At 41.8% G+C, this 8,103-nt stretch overlaps 1 long non-coding RNA gene across 1 annotated transcript in view; it reads left to right on the forward strand.

Annotated features, from left to right (window-relative positions):
* Positions 1 to 5,983, forward strand: part of LOC131455183 (uncharacterized) — an 83,151-nt gene extending 77,168 nt beyond the window's left edge. Inside the window, exon 3 of the long non-coding RNA XR_009239778.1 lies at positions 5,767 to 5,983. This is a non-coding gene — a long non-coding RNA (uncharacterized LOC131455183). The remainder of the gene's footprint in view (positions 1 to 5,766) is intronic.
* The last annotated feature ends 2,120 nt before the right edge of the window (positions 5,984 to 8,103 follow it).

Raw genomic sequence — 8,103 nt, forward strand, 5'->3', positions numbered from 1 at the left:
AGTCCACCACAGGGCGAAATGAGTGAACAATTCACAAGAATACACAAACATACTGACAAGAATAGTTGACCTTGTACACCTGATTGTACAACGCCAGGCGTTGTCATTCCAGCGAGTGAGGGAGGGATGTCACCTTAGCATCCAGGAGCACAATGAGAATATTGTCAAAGGAAGCGAGCCACAGCCAAGAGAGGCGTGTTACCATGTGTTCTCAGAGTAGTATAATTACCAAAATTAGAGTGTTCGCAGCTAATTCAGTTGGCATATTTTTGCTGAAAGGTTGATATATTCCTGGAAAAAAAAAAGTCTAGCATAGTATATGCTAGAATATGTATAATTCTATTCCCTGTCCTTTTGAATGTGATGGTGAAATAGTTTTTTCCACCTTACTCTGCACTCCCGTGTACGCGACAGTTCAACAGTATAGACCTGTGGAAGGAGGCTGAATGATTTTACAGTTCTATTACTACACAAAATTAGATTTATACAATAAACAGATGATGCAAGGCAAGGCCAACATTCTTTTTTGTTCATCTAAGGCAACAGAGTAGTTTAATAGCTCTGCTTCTGCAGTGTTTGTTGTCAACCTTTCACTTTTTTTCCAAATACATACTATGGAGCAACACTAAGGGCTAGAAAATAAATTACAACCGACATGAATTTGAGCTTTTAATTGAAAACAATACATACACATATATATATATATATATATATACACATATGAATAAAGTCAAATGTATTTTGGTTCATCGTGAGCATCAACAGTCTCTTTATAGACACAGTGTTGCTTTTCTGAAGTGAGTACCCTCTTCTTACTTCTTAATCGTCTTTTCCAGTCTCTCGCCTCGCACGATCCATTCCACTAAGTGGAGGCAGGCTGTTAGGCCATATTACTGTCCACTGTTTGCATGTTCTCCCCGTGTGTGCATGGGTTTTCTCTGGGTTCTCCGGTTTTCTCCCACAGTCCAAAAACACGCAATATGGGAATTAGGTTTTGTGCTGTTTCCGTCTGGACGTGACCTAATTTCTGAATGGTTGTTTGTCTCTATATGTCCCTGCGATGGACTGGCAATCTGTCCAGCATGTACCTCCGCCTATCACCCTATGTCAGTTGAGATTGGCACAGCAACCCCTGCAACCCTCATGTGGAGGATTAAGTGGTAGAAGATGGATAGATGGATTTTATATTCATTTTATTGTTCCATGTTTGCAAGCCTGGAAGTGTTCCATTGTTGGATTTTACAATTGCCACTTGCTGTGCCCCTGGTTCACACCATGCCTAATCTATTACTTAAACAAAACATACAGAAATTAATTCATTTTAACTTGATATTTAGTGGCAGGCCACGAAAATAATTTTTTCTCACATGCAGCCATGTTTTCATTTGAATAAGAAAAATAAAGCATTGTCAGCTTTGTCCTCCAAGTCATGCAGATGAGGTAATTGCTCACTAAAAAGGCTGAATTCCACCCCAGCTCAATGCATATATTAATGATTGTCAGTCAAAGAGGATCAATACCATTTTATCAGCTCCTGAGCTTCTGGCCTGGCATGTGCTACAAACCGGGGGTTAATGCAGCTTTTCTTTCTGTAAGATGTCCTGCTGTGGAGGCCCCCGTCGGTTCCTCATGGCCGATTACGGCGGCGCGTGCACATCCAAACACAACCTGGCATGAGCGCACAGCACATCTTGTTACACCGAGAAACAACAAGCCGCATCTGCAATGGCCGCCTGGAGGCCCGGGCCATTGTCATATAACGATGCAGCAAAAGGAGGAAAATAAAACGGGAAAAATGAAAGGCATTCCGCTCTTTCCTTTCTTCTCTCTCTCTCTCTCTCTCTCTCTCACAGAGGCTGCAGTTGTATACATGACTGACTCACCGGCTAAATTATTTGCAACACAAACCATCAGCTCAGACCTGAAAACACCATGCATTTTGTATTTTGTTCTGCTCCAGAGGTGTGCGTGCTTGTGTGTGTGTTTGTGTGTGTGTGTGTGATTTCTTCTCCTTCGTCTTTTTTCCCAAAATAGACGAGATGAGGACCGGCAGTGTTTGCCGTCCTGGAAATGCATTCCCCCTCTGAAAACCCCAACATGAGACAAACAAACCTTCTCCCCCCACGATACATTACCTATTCATTCACATTTGCATGGTTATGCCACATTCTGCCAACACTCGCTCTCTGTGCAATGCTAATCAATTCCTGCAGTGGCTGGATAAGACCACTGCACCCTCCCTTTGAGCGAGCGCCAGCACTAATATGAATGACTCATTTGCAATGTAAAACAAGATCAATTAGTAATCCGGCATTGAGGGCGCATGCAAAGCAACCCTGTAACCTAAAATGTGAAGCCTATGTGGGTTTTTTTCTACGTCTAACAGGATTACACAGCTCTGCATGGGTTACAGTGTATTGTGAGGCTGTGGAGGAAGGCATTTCTCTGTAGGTGAAATAAAAGAAACCTACAGCACAATTGACTTACAGTCTCTTTCAGGCCTTTTTTTTTTCTTTTCTCCTCCCTTTCGACTCTTCACCGAGGTCACCGCCGCTGTGTTCAAGTCAAACGATTGTGCGCGCGTCGAAAACCTTTGCACCCTTAATCGAAAGCGGGGCCATAATATTGGAGACCTTGTCTGTCATTCTTTATCTCTCTCCTCTCTCCTCTCACTCCTCCTCGCAAACTGCCATCAAGCGAGAAGCGGGGGGGGGGGGAAAGATTACTGCATAATTCAAGATGCAGAGGTTGACGACCTCATTTGGGGGATATTGCATCTCTTATCCCCGTACTGCAGCTGAGCAAAGAGCTCCTTCTCCTTTACCCCCAGCTGTGGAGCTTACCAAACAGGAATATAGTTAGCACTTGTGAGTGTCAGAAATGGTTAATTATCTTGTTAAGGCAGATAAAAATGTTCAGCTCCCCCCCCCGGGATCAAAGTACTGTCAGAGAAAGTGGGAGTTTTCTTGCCCAGTCTTTATTGAATTTTCTTAAACTTGATCCTTTAAAAAAAATTTTGTGTATCCACCTTGTTTCCTTCACTTCCCGTTTCTAGTTTTCTGTCTGTTTCTGAGAGCAAGTCAAGGAAATGGTAAATGAGTATGAGTATGAGTATAAATGTCTACAGACACTAGAATAGCCATCATTTTTTTTTTTTTTTTTTTTAAACTGCAAGGAGATGGTAAATGACTACAAAATAATGCTATTTGTATGTAAAGAAATGTAAAAAACCTGTGTTTTCTGTTACGACTCTCAGTGTAAATCTGTCAAAAATAGATAAATAACCAAAACTCAGTGTCACTGAAGTGTCGGTAACAAAGCGCTGCAGGATGTGCTTTTATAACTCGCGATATGATGCAGTGCTGCTGCAAAGATTGCACCAACCTTCCTTCAAAAGAACGTTGTCTGCATGGGACTACATTTTTATTTCATGGTCAGGTGAGTGCACCTCACCAGCTCACATTTGTACTCTCGGCTTCACTCTATCAAACCTGAGGTGCACGTTTGATAGAGCTGTGAACCTAGAGACGAGTGATGAGCAGGGTTTACGTTAGCCGGTATAAAAAAAATTGTCGAAGGCCAAAATGTCCCGTGGAAAATCTCTGATGTTTGTGTCACTTTCTGCACCAGAGTCCATTGAGGAAATTAGCAATTTTACAACACAGCAATCAGGAGTTGTTGATCCAACCAAGCAGTGGAAATCCACTTGCAGTATATGCATAAATGGCGATGACTCAAATGAAAAATAGGTGGCTTCTTGTCGGTAAAAATATGTTTTATCTGTTGTCATAATGATTGCTGTCTTTACTGGACAGAATGTGAGAGAGTCTGTACACAACATTTTGTCATTCTGGTGTCTCTTTCGTGGTAGCAAAGTCATTTTAGTTGTCGGTCTTTAATTATTTTGCATTTCTGTTGGTCTTTTTTTTTTTAATTGTACCACACACTGAACCAGCCAGCGTTGATAGTAACCACTTATTTGTTTCCTTTTCTTGGTTTAGTTTCCATGCATTAATCACACCCATTATTTAAGAAGAATAGATATAATAGCAGGATACTAATTCCACACATGTAGTTCACTTTCATTGTCAGTGTTGTTAGGAGAGCAACTCCTGACTTGCTGCCCGCTAATTGGACTCTAACATTTTTCCTTCTGTGTCATGGGGATTTAGTAGATTGGACTGTTATAATATTTGTTCATATTAGTAAGAACTTTACACATTTATTATGTTGTAGTTTATTTAAATTATGATGTCTTCACCTACCCCTGTACCCACAACCTAGCCCACTTTGGAGCCTCACAGTGTCTCCATACTTTAACGTAGAGATGTGGTTGAAACTTTAAACGGGTCACGAGACTTGAGACTTTTCTCACCTCAATTCAAATTGTGTTTCCTATTACAGTTATTAAATAATCGCAGTTTAAGTTTTGCACTTTATTTGGACATTTTCAGATTTTATAATGAGTGTGTACTCAGCTGAGGTCCATGAAAATAATCACAAAAATCTCTAAACAAACTCTTTTTCTTCCAACCTCCACAGACAGTGTTTACATAAAAACGTTACTATGGTTGTTGTCTAACCCTGTGTGTTGTTTCCATTTTCAAATGACTTGCATTTTTTCTTAAAATCACCTAAAAGTGCAGAGAGTTCTGGTCAAACCTCCCATTGACCCCCATGTTAAAACTCAGCTTTGGAGTTTTTTAAAAAAAAATGTAGATGAGGGTGATTTTCAAACTGTCATTTCTCTGTCAATTTACACCCGTTTTTCACAAATTTAAATGGGAGAGCTGCTGAAAGCCTCTTGGCACTCAGGAACCAAAAATGTAATCTGTATTACAAACCGTTCTTGAAATATAACAACTTCAAAACACGTTGCTTTCTCTGTTTTTCACCAGTTTTGGATCATTAGAAACTGGTGTTTGGAGGGGGGAGGGGGAAGCGGGGAGGGGCGTGTACAACCAGCTGCAAGAGTTTTAAGTTCAAGTTTTAAAGGTTGATTCCACAAAAATTCTACTCCTGATCATTAGACGGCTTGTCATGTCGTGTGAGATGCTATGTGAAGTTGCATAGTATGAACTTGGCAGCAACATTTTCCAAGGACGTTAGTTGCCCTTGCACTTTTACAGAGTGCAATATTTGCGTCAGAAAATGTTATAGTTTAGATAGCTTCAGTGCCATACTGTCCAATTAGATTCTCATTTGATCCTATTCACTGAGCGCATTCCGAGCGACCAAGGGAGAGAAAGAAGGAAGCAGCCAATCAAAGGCCGACCACAACATCCCCATCAATCTGCTTTGAGGAACAGCTTCAGATCTCGCCCCCATTAATGTAAAGAGAGCAGGAAGGACCCCCGCTGTGAAGCCATCACACAGGTGCCATGGTTGGATGCATAACATCATGACACCATGTCAGCGTGGCACAGCGACAGGAGGTTCAAAAGCCTGTTGCTATCCAGCCAACTCTGAGCATTCGTACTTATCAATTCCGGTTTAAACACAGTCAAATGCGATAAGAGCTGTTTTCTTGGGCCCTTTTGATATTTCCATTTCAAAGCCAGTAGAGCATGTGTGGCAGGAAGAAGGCGGACACTGTGGCACAATCAGAAGTGTTAATATATGGAAATGCGGTCAGCATTTTTGCTCCATAAACGCTGCTGACCTATGAAATATTCAACAATTTAGAACCAATTTCCCTCTCTTGTCTCTGTGTCCCGCTCTCTCCCTCTCTGGATGCGGCACACCACACGAATGGCTGCTTATCAGGGGAAGTGTTGAGGCGTAGCTCGGAGCGGCGTGAAGGCCCTGGCAATGAGCTGCTCTCTTCAGATCGGTCGTCCTGGTGAGGCCAGTTAACCACTTCCACAGTCATCGCTCTTCCTTCAGCGGCAACTCATCAGAGATGAAAGGCTCCTGTAACACTGTGCTGGCGGGGGGATCGAAGCTCAATCTGATGGATGAATCATTTTGGATGGAAAGAGTTTGGTGCAGTGGTGTGTACGTATGTGAGGGGTCTTTGATTTGTGCGCCACCATGTGATGCTAATAGTTGTGTTTGTAGCATGTGACCCTGTGTTTGATGCAAATATGATGACGTTAAAAACATGTTCACTGCTTTATCTCACCATTAGACAGACTGTCCCTGCAGTAAACTTCAGTTTCTTTTACTTTTTTTAGCTGCTCAAGAAATCCCAGATTATACATCACAGGAAGAGTTGACCCCCTGCAGCATCCATCAGTAAGTTCAAAAGTGTTATTTTGATGTAATTCTGTTTGAAGTACTATGTTTGGATCAACCTCAGTGACATAAACTAGACATATGACACAGGGTTAGGGAAGCGTAGTGGCTTTTCATTTACTTACTGACTGACTGAATGACTCACCGATTGACTGATTTACTTACAGTACTTACTTACCTTCCTATCTACCCTTGCTTGTGCTGCTCTGGTGAGGTTCCAAGCGCGCTGAGGCGATACCACGCGTGACGTCGCCAGACTGTCGGCCGCTGATTGGTCAGAGTGCCATCACAGGAGGAGACGTCCGACACAAGAATCAAGCCGAACTGTAGATCAGTTAAAAATACTTAACAATCCTAAAAACGTGGGTTCATCTCCAACAATTACCAGGGAAATGTCTAAAATCTCAATACTTAACAGAGGAGTCTGGTGTATTTTGGCATCACAAACCCTGCCGCTGTATTTCATACCAGTGACTGTGTCAGACGGAGTCTGTGTCTCCGGTCATGGAGGAAGTACTGAACAATAAGTTTTAATTAACTGATTCTAATGATTCAGTTACACTGAAAACAACTGCTTTACAAGTCACTCGTCCCTCATGTGTAAAACAAAGCCATGGCAGTTTCATGCAGCCGTGCAGTGATGACTCCGCCCACGTTGAGTGGGTACTATTTTTGTAGTGGAAAACCAACCTAAACCGTGCCGTGCCGTGCCGAGGCAAGTAGGGACTATAGTGCAAAAGGGCCATTACTTACCGACCTACCTACCAATCCTACTTATCTACCCTTATTTATTGACCGACTTATATCTGGACTTACTTACTTTATTCACTGACTGACTGTTCTTTAGATTTTGCTGTGAGAGAAATAGGTGGTTTAAAGATTCCATTTCCAGTCTCAAATGACAAACATGTTCCAAAGATATGTTAGAAGTAAGCAGAAAGCATTTCACCCAACTGTCACATTAACTCCTATAACCAAGAAACTGTAGTGTCATCAGTGCTTGGGTCGGTCTGTATATTCAGAGAAAAAGGGTGATATATTTTTTAAGAGTTGAATATAAAAGCTGTTTTTTTTTCCTTTCAAAATTTTCTTCACTTTTCTTTCCTAATGGACCATTAATGCCTGTGTGGCAGCTGGGTTGTGGCTATTACTGGACTAAAAAGGCTGAAAGGCTGTTTGACTCCTACTTTTAAAAAAAGCTTGTGGTATACTGAATCGAGACCTTTGAATGTGTATTTTAAAGATTGATAAGGTAATAACGACACCTTAAATGAAATGGTGAGGGAATTTGTCCGTATGGAGAGTGAACACACCAGTACAGAGAACCTGTGTGTGTGTGTGGGCCTGCGTTTGTGTGTGTGTTTCTGTTTGAACATTACCAAAGCCCATATATCTCCCATTACTCTGTGAGCTCTGCCACCCCTCTGAGCTCATCTATATTTCAGTGTGAGTGCGCTCCTTGACACAGTGCAATTAATTAGTCTTTTTGTTCATTAAAGGCATGGCTTTTAGAAGACCATCATGTTTTATTTTTGTTTTAATTACTTTGTGCTTTGGCAGGGTTCTATTTCAGAGATTTATGGAAGGCAGACCCCGACTACTTTCCAATTAGAAGACGATCTCCTTGTTTATCCATCCTGATGAGGAGAAGCAGACATCAAATGGGGCTTTCAGGGTGTGGGAGACGTGCTGTAAATGTGAGATCCATTCGTCATATGATGAAATGAGATTTGCAACCCTTTGAAATAATCTTTAGTTCCCGTGGGTTAATTGATTTGCCGTTCAGGTTTGAACCACCAAGAGACTCATAACGTATGAGTTTCGGTGCGCGGCGCGTTCGATCTGTGTGTAGTGCGTACTGCGCGC

This window comes from Solea solea, chromosome 2 (assembly GCF_958295425.1).
Source record: "Solea solea chromosome 2, fSolSol10.1, whole genome shotgun sequence".
Lineage (NCBI taxonomy): Eukaryota > Metazoa > Chordata > Actinopteri > Pleuronectiformes > Soleidae > Solea > Solea solea.